Genomic DNA, 16,754 nt, shown 5'->3' with positions numbered 1-16,754 from the left:
TATGGTTACACATGACTATCAATCATTATAACAACGTTAATAGGTCATAAAAGTTGAAAAATCATAATAGGTCCCCTTTAAGGTCCAGGATCTGAGTTGGAGCGATGCATGATGGGAATATCGATCAGAAGAGAGGGTATAGTCGCACCCCGATGCCACCCTGACGCACTTTACCACTGGTGACCCGATTCTCCGCCCCTCTAGAAGCACTAGTAGCTTTAGCCTTTGTGATTTCACCAAGAGAGCATTTGACTGAGATTAAGTGACACTTTTATAACCTTTAACAATGTAAGTCTCGAGGTAGGGACTTTAAACACATAAAAACGGTTTAGAAACATGAATCAAATACTGAGCACTTAACCCATTGTCCCTAATTTACCAGGGCGCAGCAGACGAAGCTGAATTCTGATTGGTTTAGGTAGCAGGAATTGAAAGCACACCTTAAAAGGGAAACAAACCTTTGCTCACTTTTTGACGGGTGGACATCAACTAAGTCCCTAAATTACTCTGTTGCCTGAATGTAGCTGAAGCACCTAATCGATGAATATATTTATATGCACACATTTGTAAACAATCAAAGATCTAACTTTTGGCCCCAATTCTCGTGCCGTTTCTAATGTTTTGTGGCGTTTCTACTCGCACTTTGCTGTGGCGGCCACCAGAGGCTCTGTTGTGCCGATGGCGCACAAGCTCTTTTTAACTCGCAGTTTCACTTTTTTATATTTTCCATACCAAGTAACGCCATTTCTTTGTCCTGCCTCTTTCCTTGTAATCAAAATTCTTTTATTTATTTATTTCACATCTGAATGTGTTAAGTTTAGTCATTTTTAAGCTAAAACGGAAAAGTCTGACGCTTGAGAACGGTTGTGTGTGAGAGTGTTTGTACCTGGACGTCGGCAGTGTGTGTCCTGCGTCTCCCTCGGACCCTGAACAGAGTGCCGTACTGAGTGCTCCTCCTCGGTCTGTCGGCTCTCTACGTCTGTCCTGTCTTACCTTTGGGACCGGATGTGCCAAAGAGTGACTTTACTTCCGCGTCTTGCCTCTGTAAAACCTGCTGTTTCCATCGGAGGCCTTGAGAGAGTACTCCCAGGACCCCTGGGCCCCTGGCTGGACGGCGCGGGGCGGGGGGGGGGGGGGGCCTGGGGGACCGCCGGGGTCCCACACACCCGCAGCCTCCACTACTTGAATTACAGAGGGGACGCTTTCAGACTCGTTGAAATCCAGTAACTCCAGTAACTGTCCAGTAACTGTCTTCAGACGGACGCCACGCAGTTGACCGCCAACCAAAACTCTTTCAGCGCAGGGGGCCGCGGCACCGAGGGCCCCTCCTTCCAAACACGCAAACACACGTATGACCTCGAACAGTCGCCGTTCCACAGACCTCGGGTGTTTTATCCCTGCAGTGTCATCGTTATCGACCCCAACCCGCGTCTCTGGGTCCGTGTTGACCAACCACATCTCAACCACGTGTTATTTTCTCCGTAGGACGACCATGTTCCAACATGACTGTTTAACCCACACACACCCCTTCCTCTGATGTTTTATGGAGAATATATATATATCTATACTATATAACTACATGTACTTAACTAAACTGTCGACGCTAGTAGAGCTATCAGCGGTTTTATTAGCAAGCTAGTTACAAGGGAAAAAAAAGAAGTGATCTTAAAATCCTCTGTTGTGAATTGATTTCAACATTTGATGCTACGTATTTTTATTGCTCTGTGCATTTCCGTATTTGCAGTCCTGGAAAGGGTGACTCTTAGAGTGTTTCTTATTTTTTATTCCGTAAGATAGGTTCCGAAACAGCTGAGAGGTAACTGGTGCTGGTGTGAATGAGACGACGGTGAAGTATGATTGGTCCTCTCGTCCTGCTCACAGGACGTTAAACTAAAACATGATAAGCCCACGACGACTAGAAACACTCCTCCAATGTCCGTGTTACAGCAGCCAGAGTCTGTCCCCTCCGGGCATCACTGGTCAGTTACTGGGCTAACAGTAACTAATGCAGCCAGTCATGGTTTATCTGAATGTGTCGCTATACCCCAGCTAGTACAACTGGCTATAAGGGTTGTGTGTGTGTGTGTGTGTGTGTGTGTGTGTGTGTGTGTGTGTGTGTGTGTGTGTGTGTGTGTGTGTGTGTGTGTGTGTGTGTGTGTGTGTGTGTGTGTGTGTGTGTGTGTGTGTGTCTGAGGTAAAAAAAAAACAAGATTGTTATGAGATGACAAAGTAGGGGAAGGATGCCAAACTGTTTTGTACTCAAAAGGTCAAGGTTCATCATGTGAGTCAATCAGCTCCTAGAAAAAACTAAAATAAATGTGATTTCAATTTCAAAGATGCTTGTCTTTATTTTTTAATAGTTGTTTTCTTTAGATTTGGTTTAGACCTAACGTTACATTTCATTAACGTCTGGGTTCGCGGCCTTATTCAGTATGCTGTCTTCTGTAGCTGTGATTCCGCCAGCAGGGGGCGCTATTTGTCAAGTTTCGACGAACGTATCAAAGGTAAGGCGAAACGCACCCCCTTCTAATCATGAAAGAAATATGTCGTTTCTTAACAGTAAACGATTGGGAAAATGCTCGAGCCTCAATATCCACAGTAGTTCAAATAAAATGTGGTTATCTATTGAGGTAGAAAAAATTACCACTTGTGGCATCGGTCAACCGAAAGCTTACCGACCGCAACTAATCAAGGTCAACTGCTATGGCGACACATTAGTGCCATAATTCACTAATGTGATAAAAGATGCATTCGGGCGTATTATATTATTCCACACGCGTAGATATTAACTGCGAGCGCGCAAATGATCTCTTGCGCGCGCAAATTACCTCAGCGCGCGCAAAACAGCCTCTCGCTCGCGCAAATTACCTCAGCGCGCGCAAAACCTCTCGCGAAAGATGTTTTTACGCTCTCGCTCGAATTTAATTTTGGCACTATGTGGGAGGGAACCAAGGCAGGGCGGGCTTTCCTATGATTGGCCGTTTCTGAAGCGCGATATTTGATTGACAGCCCTCCTCAGCCCTCCTCTCATTCAATTCTGAATTGTACAGTAAATGGCTGAAACGATAGTTACTTATTGTAACTCTAGATTCTATGAGTATAGGCGCAGCCTTTTAAGGCTATCGCTATTGGGTTATCCCTAGGCGTGAGACGTAGCACTGAAACATTTGTAATCCCCGACCACCAACAGCGTGGGCCTCAATTACGTCCGCGTGCGGCGTGCCTCAACGACGTCCGCATTTCGCAGATATAGTCGGGCGCCGGCGGACGTTCTGCTCCCAATAATCAGCTTTTCTTCAGCTATTTAAAGGACAATGAGGCCGACACTTAAAAGGCTGCGCCTATGCTCATAGAATCTGGAGTTACAAATACTGTTTCAGCCATTTACTGTACAATTCAGAATTGAATGTGAGGAGGGCTGTCAATCAAATATCGCGCTTCAGAAACGGCCAATCATAGGAAAGCCCGCCCTGCCTTGGTTCCCTCCCCCATAGTGCCAAAATTAAATTCGAGCGAGAGCGTAAAAACATCTTTCGCGAGAGGTTTTGCGCGCGCTGAGGTAATTTGCGCGCGCGAGAGGCTGTTTTGCGCGCGCAGAGATCATTTGCGCGCTCACAGTTAATATCTACGCGTGTGGAATAATATAATACGCCCGAATGCATCTTTTATCACATTAGTGAATTATGGCACTAATGTGTCGCCATACTTACCATTATGATCCTGGTTAATTGATTCCAAATATTTGCACGTGTTGAGCCCATCGCCTCACATCTCACTCCACCTCCCTCCATCAGGTACCAAGGCAGTTCACCCTGACCTGACCAGATGAGAGGGTGAGGAGGTCTAGGGGTCGGACCAGGTGACCTCCAGGAAGAATTAAAGAGAAGAGTTGGAGCGTGCTGTCCTCGCCAGGTACCCCTCCCCTCCAAGCTTTTCCATGGCTGTAAGAACTTGTCATCGTCGTTAGCACATTAGCTCGTTAGCTACACTTTGACCACTGTTTCCTTTCGTTCCGTTATGTAGAATCAATTTAATTAATATTAAATATGGCTGCTTTGGCCGTCTGTGTTTAACTAGCGAGCTTTATAATTTAAAATACTGAACTCCACAGAAAAGTTGTATTGTAGCTTAGCTGCATTTGAGCTTGGCTAATCATAGCTTTCATGGTAAGTCTATTACCAAGGAGAAAATATTACAATATATTTTGATAGCTATTTGTATGTTGTAACTGTGTAACTTGTGCTGCCTTTTTTGCTGCTTCTTGGCCAGGACTTTCCTGGTTAAATAAAGGATAAAAAAATAAATTATAATAATAATGATAATAATTACAGAACTTTTAAGAGAACCTAAAGGTAAGGTATTATCTAAATATTTAACTGACGGATGGAAGACAGCATTTTATTGAGTTCTCTTTCTCAAAACACTGGTTGGTTTTTGTGTGGCTTGCGATGACTTGTATTTTGCGATGACATGCAGTTTCTTGCTGACGTTCCTTGTCAACTTTTCCCATTAAGGAGACATTTTCCATCTTCTGCCGTCGTGGTTTAGTGGGGTCCCAGGGGGCCATGTGGGGTTTTAAATGGAGGAGTTATGGGGTCAGCCGCCCTGAAACTAAGAGTTTGGCTCTAATAAATTTCATGACAACAACCGTGACACCACACTCTAACCTGTGTGTGTGTGTGTGTGTGTGTGTGTGTGTGTGTGTGTGTGTGTGTGTGTGTGTGTGTGTGTGTGTGTGTGTGTGTGTGTGTGTGTGTGTGTGTGTGTGTGTGATGCACACACACACCCTGCACAATGTGCATGTGTCTCCTTTCAACCTTTTTATGACTCAAAACAATCTTTTCTCTTGTAGTACAACATCGATAAAAACAATATCATATAAAACACACAAAGCCCATAAAAGCACGCAAACAAACACACACACAAGTGTGTTATTATTTGTTATGTTTACCAGTGTTAAAATGTTTACAGTCCTACTCCATAAGCCTGGAATAGCACCAGGCTTATCCAGTGAATGTTTTATCTGTTGACGTCTGACTAACGCCTCCGTGCCAGTGTAAACGGTCAGGAATTGCACCAACGACACTTCCATAAACAAGTCTTGTATGCGCTGTTGTTTTGGAATTCAACTGAGATGGTTATTTTTAGCACAGGAGTCGCTTTGACAGAGTTCTGTAATTACCACTTTTTGGAGCGATAAAATGTTGCAAATATGTTGCAATTAAATCCCAGAATCAAGATACCGATCATAATAACATCAGGACAAGATCCTTAAAGTGGAACAACAAATACTTAGCTGTATTCAGGCCTGCCTCAACTTGCCATTGGGCCCTCGGGCTGAGAGGTTTCGTACGCCCCCTGAGAGGGGGGGGGGGGGTGGTGAGACGACTGTGGCTGTGGTGTCAAGGGGCCACTGGGCCCAGCTACCACTAGGGTTAGGGTTAGGGCCCTCTTTTTTCTTGTATCATGATAGGCCTCTGATCTTTGTAAGCCCCAAACAAAAAATCACATTGTCTTGGGCCTTCGCCGATCGGGGGGCCTATCGTGGGCCAGTATAAAAAAAGAAATAAAAAAAAAAGACAAAGGTTTTGTTTGTCATGTATATTTGACATGTATTTTTTACTGCAGCTCATGATAGGCCCCCTGATCGACGTAGGCCCTGGGGCTTCAGCCCAGGCAAGCCCGTGCATTAAGGCGGCCTTGTGTATTTGGGCTTCACAAAATGTACACTTTTAAAGGGGAACTATGCAACTTTTTTGGCAAAATGTAACTTAATATAACAGGTTAAGAGTCATTGTGATGGTTCTATAAAACTTTATGGGTTGATTGGTCACTCTTTCGACTCCCCCTAGCGCTTCTGGGCGGAGAAAGGGAATATGCAAGTTTCTGCCGGCGACCCGCCGCCCACTCTCGCAGGAATCTTGGGTCTCGCGATGTAACGAATTGCTTTACGGCACTACAGACCCACAAACACGGAACCGGCCCGATATAAACACAAGTAGCGAAGGGATTGTTACATTCGTCATGGATCAGCAGACTAAAAAGAGACTGAGAAACCCAATGTCAGAGGAACAGAAGAAGAGAAAAGGGAGACTGACCGACAGAGAGGCCAGACACGAGTAAACGTTGGGCGAACTTCTCAGGAATAGCATGAGCTGAAAGAAAAAGACTGCATATCGGATGCCGACTTGGCCGTGTTGCTCTTGAAATTGTAAATTCCATTGGGTGAACTTTGTCCTCTTTGTATTATGGCTTTCTTGATGTTGATAGTCTCTGTAAAAATGTGTTTGCTCAACCGTTTTGTTTCGAGCCCTGTATGTTTCTAGCTTGCTTGCTTGCTGGGGTGTTAGTGTAGTTGCTACCAAACACGTCTGTTTCCATGGTTGTTTTGCTGTTCGTCTGTCTCGTCCCCCAGATACAGGCTAAATACCAGAATCCAGGTTCTTGTTTATTTAGAACACCAGACCGCTATTCCAATGCCTCCGATTTTCCCAAGAGTGTAGCCTATATCATGTGATATATTCAGCTGGCCATATAATGTAGTACCCTGCACAAGGGCTGCTAGTTAGCACATATTCGTCGGTAACAGAACTAACATTTTAAGAGTCCTGAACCTCCATTATAGCTTTACCCAAGTTATACCTTTGGTGTAGTTCCCCGCGTGTAATCATGTTTTTAAAAAGATTGCTTTATATTTTTTCTTAGTTACAAGCGTTGGCAAACAGCATTATTATGAGTTATCGTTACGAGGCTTGATGACCCAAGACGGCTCGGCCTGCTTTCCCGGTACAGCCACCACCCACATCCGAAATTGTGCGGTTACAAGTGTCACCATGAAATCGAAAGAACCCTCAAGAAGATTCTACACAATAGCCGTTAGGCAAAAAACAAACCATGAAGAACTATCACTTGCATTTTTATAGGGTATTCCGTCAAAGTCGCTAACGAAAGCGGCGCTTATTGTGGATTACGCACGCTCACGAGATATGTAACCAGCCCAGAACCGTGAATGTCGAATCATGGATCAAATGTCTGAGAAGGACCGAGCGGGATCTTTTCCAGAGGTGCACAGAAGCTGATTATGGAGGTCTATGAGGAGTACAAGCATATAATAAATCAAAAAGGGAACACCGTAACCATTAATAAAAACAGGGAGGCTGCCTGGCAATAAAATCGCAGATCTTCTGAATGAATAATAATAATAATGGATTGAATTTATATAGCGCTATTCTAGACACTCAAAGACGCTTTACAATGAAGGGGAGACCTCACAAACCACCACCAGTATGTAGCACCCACTTGGGTGATGCACAGCAGCCAATCTGCGCCAGAACGCTCACCACACACCAGCTTGAGGTGGAGAATGAGGGAATTAATGAGTCAGCCAATTATACAGGATGATTAGGGGGCCAGATTGAATGAGCCTGATTGGGCCAGAACACCGGGGAAACCCCTACTCTTTGCGATAAGTGCCCTGGGATCTTTTATGACCTCAGTGAGTCAGGACCTCGGTTTTACGTCTCCTCCGAAGGACGGCGACTACCGCAGCACAGTGTCCCCATCACTGCACTGGGGCATCGGGATTGATGTTAAGGCCAGAGGGAAGAGTGCCACCTATTGGCCACCACCAGACACCACTTACAGCACCTGGTATTCCCAGGCGGTCTCCTATCCAAGTACTAACCAGGCCCGACCATGCTTAGCTTCCGAGATCAGACGAGATCGGGCGTATCCATGGTGGTAAGGCTGTATAAGTAGTATCAGACCTGCAAACTCCAGAGTAAAAGAGGTGACAGTGTCGGGGGGGGGGGGGGGGGGGGGGGAATTTGAGATATACGGCTACTCAAATTCTGAGCTACCCTGGGCGGGATTTAGCGTGAATATTCATTACGGAGGTTGTAGCACACAATACAATGGAAGGATTTCAAATGACAGACTTGGATGCAAAATGTAGCCCTTTATTATGCAGAAATTTGCTGTTGGTGTATTAGCCTAGGAAAACACCCTTACCCGATTATTTATCGAAATAGCCCGATGTTTTTAGAATTTACTAACTTTTAATTTTATTTTTTTAACTCTTTATTTATAGCATTTTTACATGTTTACACAAAGTACAAACAACACAAAGAACAGTGTGGGGCACTACAATTGAGCATAGATAATTCCACATGTACACGTCAAATGACCTTTAAATGTCCACAGCCTCTCACAGTGAAGAAGCGTCCAAATCTTCCGAACGAAAGGCAGTCAATTTTTCCCATTTTCTGAGGAAAATTTCTCCTTTAGATCTTAGAGAAAATGTCATCCTTTCCATTGTAAAGATCTCCTTGATTATATCCCTCCACTGTTGAAGGCTTGGAGGCTCAGGTTTGTACCAATTCCTTGTAATCGCTTTTTTGCAGGCAATAAACTATATTTTACACAAATACCAGTCCTTTTTATCAATAACATCATCTCTTATTATACCTAAATACAGGACCTTAACATCAATAGGTAGATCATATCTCAGAACCTTTTTCAAAATTAAACATATATTACTCCTAAATATTTGAATTTTGGGACATGTCCAGAAAATGTGCAAGTGATTGGCATCCATTTGTCCACACTGTCTCCAACTGTTGTTGTGACTTTGATGATTTACTTTTAATTTGGGGAGTGATGAAGAAGCGGATCTGATTTTTCCAGCCAAATTCTCTCCACCTCTTGGAGCATGTTGTTGAATGTTGTGTTCTCCAAATTAAATGCCAATCCTCTTGGGGTATTTCAATTTTCAATTATTTTTCCCATTTTAGCTTAATATATTCAGTATTGTTTCCCTTCTGTTTTTGGAGACAGTGATATCGTTTGGACATTACTTTTTTACTGCCCTCTTTATATGCTTTAATGTAAACATCAATAACTTCATTGCCTTCCTCAGATAATTCCGGTTTGATCTCTCTATCATAATCTCTCATTTGTAAATATTTGTACAAATATTTATAAATTCCTTCCAGAGAGAGAGAGAGAGAGAGGGAGAGAGAGAGAGAGAGAGAGAGAGCGAGAGCGAGCTTGGTATAGAGAGGGTGAGAAACCTTTGGGCTGGGGGAGTGAGAGTTTGGCAGCTAACATCTGGAGAATCTCTCAGTCGTTTATCATACTGTCCCTGGCTGATAAACGTCCATGTTTGGTGTGAGGAGGATAATCTCAGCGTTTCCAGGTTTTTAATCCCCAAAATGCCTCCTCCCACGCAGCCCCTGACATGGTCCAGAGAAGGTTGTTGGTGTGAGTCCTTTCCCTCCGGCTGTTTCCACTGCTAATCGCTTATTAAGATAAGTTCCTTCCAGACCTTTCCGTTGGACCTTCCTCTGTGCCCGGGCTTCGTTGAGCTCCTCCAGACATTTGTTTCCAATCCCGGGCCGAGGTGTTCTGTTGGCCAAACGAGTGTGGAGGATCAGGGTGAGGGGAGCAGGAAGGAGTCTGTACCCCCCCGGGACCCCCTGGGGTGGAAGAAGAAAGAAAGAGAAACGACAATATATCTCTGTCAGTAAGGATGTTCATAGAGCCATGTGCCAAGCACCAACAACCACTGGGTTGACCCATTCCCCAAATCCAACAAAGACAGCTTAGATAAGATGCTATACGACGCTGAGTACTGTTTTTAAGTGCCAGGACGTACAACATACATAAGTGAGGGGTGTGTGGGGGGGGTTGGGTTGAGGTCTTCTCACAGAGCTGAGACCAACCACCCTCCAAACCCTCGAGAAATGTGCATCAAACATGGAGCCTGAGCCCACCTCCCCAGGACGGGGACGGCAGTGTTTGTTGAAGGATTTCTTTAAAGGGTACCTATTATGCTTTTTCGACTTTTATGACCTATAAACATTGTTATAATCATTGATAGTCATGTTTAACCATACTAAAGTGTCAAATAATGACGTACATGCATTTCGACGTATTACCAGCTGACAGTCTGGGGTGGCTGTGCAGAGCGCTAAACACTCGGAACAACGTTTGCGATTCACTTGTTCACATTTCCGGGAAATCAACTACGTAGACTAGAGGCACTCCTGCCACGCCCCCATATGCCTGGTCAAATCTGCCTGCGCGCATGCTTCAAGGAAGGTAACCAATCACAACGCAGTGGGGTTGGCCGCAGGGGGGCTAGGGGGCGGAGAAGGACGAAACCGAGCGTTGACAGAGAATGCTGAAAGCACCCAGATGAGAGGAAGACTTTACGGAAAATCTACATCGTTTTTTTGTGCTGTGATTCGTGTCAGGTTGCGCTATAGGAGTCATTAATAAGAAAATAAGACCAGAAAAGTTGTATACTAGGGTCTCTTTAAGGTCACCGAGGTCAAGTGATACAGTCGTAAACCTGAGAGGTTAGCAATTATTAAACCGATAATGGTTATTGAACCTCTCGGTACGACCGAGATCCAGACACTCTCTGGCGCTGAAGATATTCAGCTCATGAATATTTAGGATCAGTGGTTCACTCAGTCCTGCCTTGAGGGAAGGCTGAGTGTGCTGTAACTTTTAGGGAGACCTCACATATTTCTGACGTAGAAATATGGGAGCCTTTATTGGAAATTCTACATTATTTAAATGCAACATTTTGGCAACTAAATCGCCTTTTTATCATCCTGTATCTATTTGGATCAGTTATCCATAGTAATTTGGTAATGGACAAATGAAACGAGTGTGCCTTGGCCCTTGACTCTCTGGTGGGAATAGTGGTGAGACTTCAGCCCCAAACAGATTGTGATGTTCTGCATCTACAGGCCTTCCAGGGAGGAATCTGATGATTGATTATCAGGAGGTCAAGATTGAGCGCCAGATAAGGCTTGTGTTTGAGGTCAACTTTGCAACAGATGGTGTGTGTGTGTGTGTGTGTGTGTGTGTGTGTGTGTGTGTGTGTGTGTGTGTGTGTGTGTGTGTGTGTGTGTGTGTGTGTGTGTGTGTGTGTGTGTGTGTGTGTGTGTGTGTGTGTGTGTGTGTGTGTGAGGTCATGTGATTTCCAGACCAGGCTAAATTCTCCTCGAAGTCTCCTCCAGCAGAATGTAAGTACACTAGGCAAGGCAATAACTCAACATTATCGTTTGTCTTTTAATGGCATTGCCATGAAATGAAGGTATCGATATCGATCATGTATAGTCTCAATTATTTTTTTCTTTTCCACAAATGATAAATATTTTAAATCAATGTTCACCCTCACTCTACAGTATGTCACAGAGCACTTGCTCACCACAGGTTTTAATCAGTCCATCTTTTAGGCTAATTGCTAATGTAGTGCAAATCTATGCAAATAAGGTAGTACAATAGCTCAATTACTAATTGAATATATCTTGCTGATTGAAACTGAGAAAGTTGCTTCACAGTTTAACTATTTTCCCCTTCAAAACATGTATTCATTATTCCACTGTGTAAGTCAATAGTCCATTCAGTTGTCAAATTCGGTGAGCCCATTTATTCATGAATATCAGTGGACTCTACTGTAGCAATCACACTTTACTGGTTAGTGGTTACTCTTAGGCTATACATAATTTTCTGTAATTTTGTCATATATTGCGCTGTGTATGTTTTCTGTTTACTGTGGTGATGGACTAAAAATACTACAAATGTGAGTGCAATGTGTTAAACTTGACTTTTTAAAGTTTTATTCAAAGTAGCATTCAGTTTGCCAGACAGCAATATCATTCATTACAGTAACATTCAGTTTCAATAGAATAATAGGATATGGCATGACATGATGAATTTTACCATCATTGTTTACATGATGCCAAAGGAACTTTTCACTTGGCGTCCAATTACTTTTTATCTCACACAATATTTTAGTTTTAAAGAGTTAAATGTTGCAGGTGAGTTACGACCTTTGACAGGTGAGCTATGGTGTGGTGCTGAAGCATATAGGCTATTTGAAGGAATACGCCTACAGCTTTCTCCAAATGTTAAATCCCTTTTCAAAAAATTACCCCTAACAATTGAGTAAGTGTATATGTCCTTATGATTTAATAATGGACTCGTTGATAATATCTCAGAACTTCCGTGGAACTTCAGTTGATGTTGTCTTTGTTTCTCCCACTGTTTTCCTATGCTTCCTGATTCATCATCAGAGAGGTATTCCAAGTTGTCAAGGCTTCTTGAAAAACACAGACGATTTAAGATTATATCTGCTTCTGTTATACACTCTGACCAAAATGTCCCGCTATTTTTAACCCATCGCCTGAATCGCTCGCTTCCTGATATCCAAAGCGACGAAGTCAGTGAGACACTGAGCAGAAGACAATTGGAGTTCAGCTCAGTTCATCTCCAGCAGAACCTTGGATCAGGGACACAGGTCCCGGCCTCGTCTCAGAAACACGTTCCATCCTCCCGGAACGCTGAAGGAGATGGACGATGAGGAGGAGGAAAACTCTGTGATTCATCATCTAAATGTTTAGCTTCTTCCCTCTTCCTCTTACATGTGGAATTTCTCTGAAATCCCACATAACTTTAAACTCAGACCTGATCCTGCAGAGCCCTCTCACACATAGTTGACGGTTTCTGCTGCTCTGGTGTCCTTTGTGTTTCCAAACTCCAGCAGGGTCTCCCATTAATGTATTTTTCTCCATTCTCCGCCTCGACTATTGCAACTCCCTCCTCGCCGGCATCACCACCACCTCCATCAACAGACTCCAATGGGTCCAGAACGCAGCAGCCCGTCTCTTTACTCGCACTAAATCGTGGCACCACATCACCTCAGTCCTCAAAAAACTCCACTGGCTCCCCATCAACCAACTCCACTGGTCATCACCTACAAAGCCCGCCACCATTTGGCCCCCCCCATATCGCTCTGACCTTCTCTCCCTCTATCAAGCCCCCCAGGCCCTCAGATCCTCCTCAGCCGGTATCCTCTCCACCCACACATAAAAACTCTGCAGCCTTGGCGACAGAGCCTTCTCCAGGGCAGCTCCCAGGCTCTGGAGCGCCCTCCCCAAACATATCCATGACTCCGAGTCCCTCACCATCTTCCAGTCCCACCTCAAGACCCATCTCTTCTCCTCCGCCTTCCCCTAGATCACCCACCAACCCAAGCCCCATCAACTTTACATTTCCTTCTGTTTGTTTCTTGTTGTGCTCCTATGTAAAGCGCTTTGAGTGTGTTGCGTTTTTTCTTGAAGAAAGTAGTCCAATCCTTGGTCGCTTTTAACTCACTTTATTTGTTAAAGTAGGCTTATTTCGGTATGGTAACTATGAACCAAACTAATGGCCTTGGGTCTTTCACAACCCATCTGTTATTGGATCAAAGACTTTCTGACAGAGCGATCCCAGAGAGTTAGAGTAGGTGCCCATCTTTCCTCTGCACTTAGCATCAGCACCGGTTCCCCACAGGGCTGCGTGCTGAGCCCCCTACTCTACACTCTCTACACCAATGACTGCATCCCCAGCCACCCCAGCAATACCATCATTAAGTTTACGGATGATACAACAGTGGTGGGGCTCATCTCAGGTGGGGATGAGACTGCATATTGGGAGGAGGTCCAAAGACTGTCTACATGGTGTGCGGAGAACAACCTCATCCTCAACACCTCAAAGACCAAAGAGCTGATCATTGATTATAGGAGGAATAAGCCGGACATTCAGCCCATCTATATGAACGGGGAGAGTGTGGAGAGAGTCTCGGACTTCAGGTTCCTGGGCATGCACATTCAGCAGGACCTGACCTGGACAATAAACACCAAGGCGCTTCTGAAAAAGGCCCAACAGAGATTGTGTTTCCTAAGGATCCTCAGGAAGAACAATCTTCAGGAGAAAATGCTGATGAGCTTTTATCGCTGCACCATTGAGACTGTCCTAAGCTACGGCATCTCGCTTTGGTTTGCCAGTTGCACTGCAGCTGAGAGGAAAGCGCTCCAGAGGGTCATAAAAACGGCACAAAAAGTCACTGGATGTCCTCTTCTCTCTCTTGAGGATGTGTACAATAGACACTGCCTCAGGAGAGCTCATAGCATCCTGAGAGACTCATCCCACCCAGGCCATAACCTGTTTGAACTGTTTCCCTCTGGGAGGCGCTACAGGGCAATCAGGTCAAGAACAAATAGGCTTAAAAACAGTTTCTACCCTAGAGCTGTTATTTCTCTAAATAATGCAGAATTATTATTTATTTTTTTTGAGTTCAACATTCTAAATTTATTTTCAAAAAATACACTAATTTTCTCATTTAGTTTTTGTTTTAAAAGCACTTATTTTGAGAGCCTCTACCCCAATTTCGTTGCACTTTGTGTAATGACAATAAAGAGATTCTGATTCTGATTATGAAGCATAAGGGAGGGAATTGTAATTAACGCGTATTGGAATAATTTCGGGCACTACTTCGAGTCCCGGGCAAAGGCCCAGGACTCTCGGCCGGTCTCCTATTGATTCTGGCCTCTCAATCTGAATTCCGCGCTGTGATCGTCAAGTGGGCGTGGCCTATGTGAAGTGGGCGTGGCCGGTGTGACGTAATGGCTCCGCCATCCTCACCTGTCTAAAGGTGCTGCCATCTGTAGCTGGAGTAGTTATTGCAGTTTATGTGTTCGATCCTGCTTCCTAGTGGCTATGTGAGGGTAATGCAGCTTGTGTGTTCGATCCTGCTTCCTAGTGGGTATGTGGGGGCAGCTTATGTGCTTAAAATACGTAACAAGTGTGAGAAAAGCGCTATATAAATTGAATTTATTAGTATTATTATTGTGATTATCATTATTCTAGAAGGAAACATTTCAGATCGTCAACCTGGTCAATGTCGGTGCTGTTGGGTTGCTCAAATGTAGTTACCAGAAAACCAATAGTGCCTAAACACCAACGTAGAATGACCAAAGAACTGTCTGAACAGCAAATTCACCTTTAAAGGCCTTTGGAACTCGAATAAACTGGTAGAGCATTAAGAGCAGAATACACACTAACTACAGCTAAGACTACTGAACTTGTAACACTATCGACCGAATTGGCCAATTCTTTACTGATAAAGCATCAGAAATTATGCCCTCTTCAACATGGCCGTGGCAGCGGTCTTTTGACAGTAGCCTGATAAGTTAGTAGGTCTTCACTGCTCATTGTCCAATTGTTCTTGAATAACTTCTCAGTGGCTCAGACTGTCATTTCTATGGCACTCTCATAAGATGACCTCTTTCGTGAATGTGGTTGTTAAAGGGAAACTTCACCCATTTCCATTAAGCTTTGTATCGTTAGAAACACACTCATATTTTTGAATGGTCGTGCATAATTTCCTTATTTTCCCCTGAGACCAGAGAGATCTGTATCGATCTCTAACACTTCCTGTTTTAAATGAGGCAATATGACGAGTTTTGCGTCATTTAAAACAGGAAGTGTAAGAGGGGAGGATTCTCGTAAGACTACAAGCACTACTAAACACTGACGCTACAGACCTGTTAGATCAGTGCCAGTGGGTGGGACTTCACCAGCAGAAACTAACATCCACAGCGTCTGAAGCTAAGCTAACATACTCTGTGGAGAAAACCGAATTAACGTCAATGGCCGAAGGTAATGGATCTGATATAGATGATGGGGATTTCGAAGATCTGATGCTCGAATCAGATGTTCATGGCTACCTTAACGAGCTGCAATATAGCGACGAGCAGCTGAAGCGGATGGTTAGAGGAACAGGAGGCGGCTGCTGCGGCTGCTACAGCCGAGGCAGGAGACCTGCCTGTCGCGGACGAGGATCCCGGATTAGCTCGAGCTGGGGCGGATTGGTGGTGCCTATGCTCTCACTGTGCGCCTATGGACGCAAATGTAGAGTCCGTCTACTGCAAAGAATTTCAAAGATGTCGATTTCTGCTGGACGAAACCTCTCAATCAGACGAGGACGTATGTGTTGTGGAGCATCCTAGTTTCGCACCACATATGGACAGCGGAATCCTGGAGACCTATTTCAGAATCCCAAAGGTGAACTGGAAACGTCAGCCAAAGCCTGCAGGGACGAACGGATGTCTGGCTGTAAAGAGTGTTTTAATTTTCTTTCTGTTACTATCGTTGCATGTTAATTGCATAAAGACCATCTATGGCTAAATTTGTGCTCAATGTTTTGTCTAGACGATATCGCCTAACAGCCTACCAACACTTTCTGGAATGGGTCCTGCAAGGCAAGAGATTGAGCAGGCTGTCGTGTCGTTTTACCTACTTGCGTCGTGCATACCATCCGACTGAATTCATCTCAAATGTATTATAACCAGCATGGTATTTATTAACTGATTGCATTTTATATTTATGTCATATTTGACACATGTTACACTTTTAAGAGTCAGTTCTCCATTTATAAACATGCAATTTGCATATTTTATACATATTTATATAAATGTGTGTATTTGTAGACACCTGTGCTTGTGTGTATTGTCTGCCAGGTAGCAATGCTGTGTTTTTGTTTGATTTTGTTTGGACATGGCCCTGTCCTTTGTAATGCTGCTGCTATGTGCCCTCAATTGCCCCCTGGGGACAAATAAAGGTTTTTTTTAATTTAATTTGAATTTTGACTAAAATATCCAGCTCCAGACGGCCAGTACTGCGGGCACCAAGAAGCTGACGACGCTCAGGAGGAACTATAAGTTTCATTGTTTATAATTTTTTGGTTCAAATTCACATTGTTGTAGTCCATTATGGAAGCATATATGTAGCAAAATTCAAATGGCAATGCAATTTGCAATTTGCAATTCAATAAGTAATTACGTTATGCAATTGACAATGCATTATGCAATTTCATAATGTAATTTGTAAATACGTTATTCAAAGTCTATTTTAAA

At 43.9% G+C, this 16,754-nt stretch overlaps 1 non-coding gene across 1 annotated transcript; it reads right to left on the bottom strand.

Moving 5' to 3' along the window:
* Positions 1-7,635: 7,635 nt before the first annotated feature.
* On the bottom strand, positions 7,636-7,754 carry LOC130376541 (5S ribosomal RNA). Its single transcript, XR_008894063.1, has one exon. It is a non-coding gene; the product is annotated as a 5S ribosomal RNA (ribosomal RNA).
* Positions 7,755-16,754: the final 9,000 nt, after the last annotated feature.

Source organism: Gadus chalcogrammus, chromosome 2 (genome assembly GCF_026213295.1).
Source record: "Gadus chalcogrammus isolate NIFS_2021 chromosome 2, NIFS_Gcha_1.0, whole genome shotgun sequence".
Classification (NCBI taxonomy): Eukaryota; Metazoa; Chordata; class Actinopteri; order Gadiformes; family Gadidae; genus Gadus; species Gadus chalcogrammus.
This window is presented reverse-complemented; position numbering and strand designations above follow the sequence as displayed.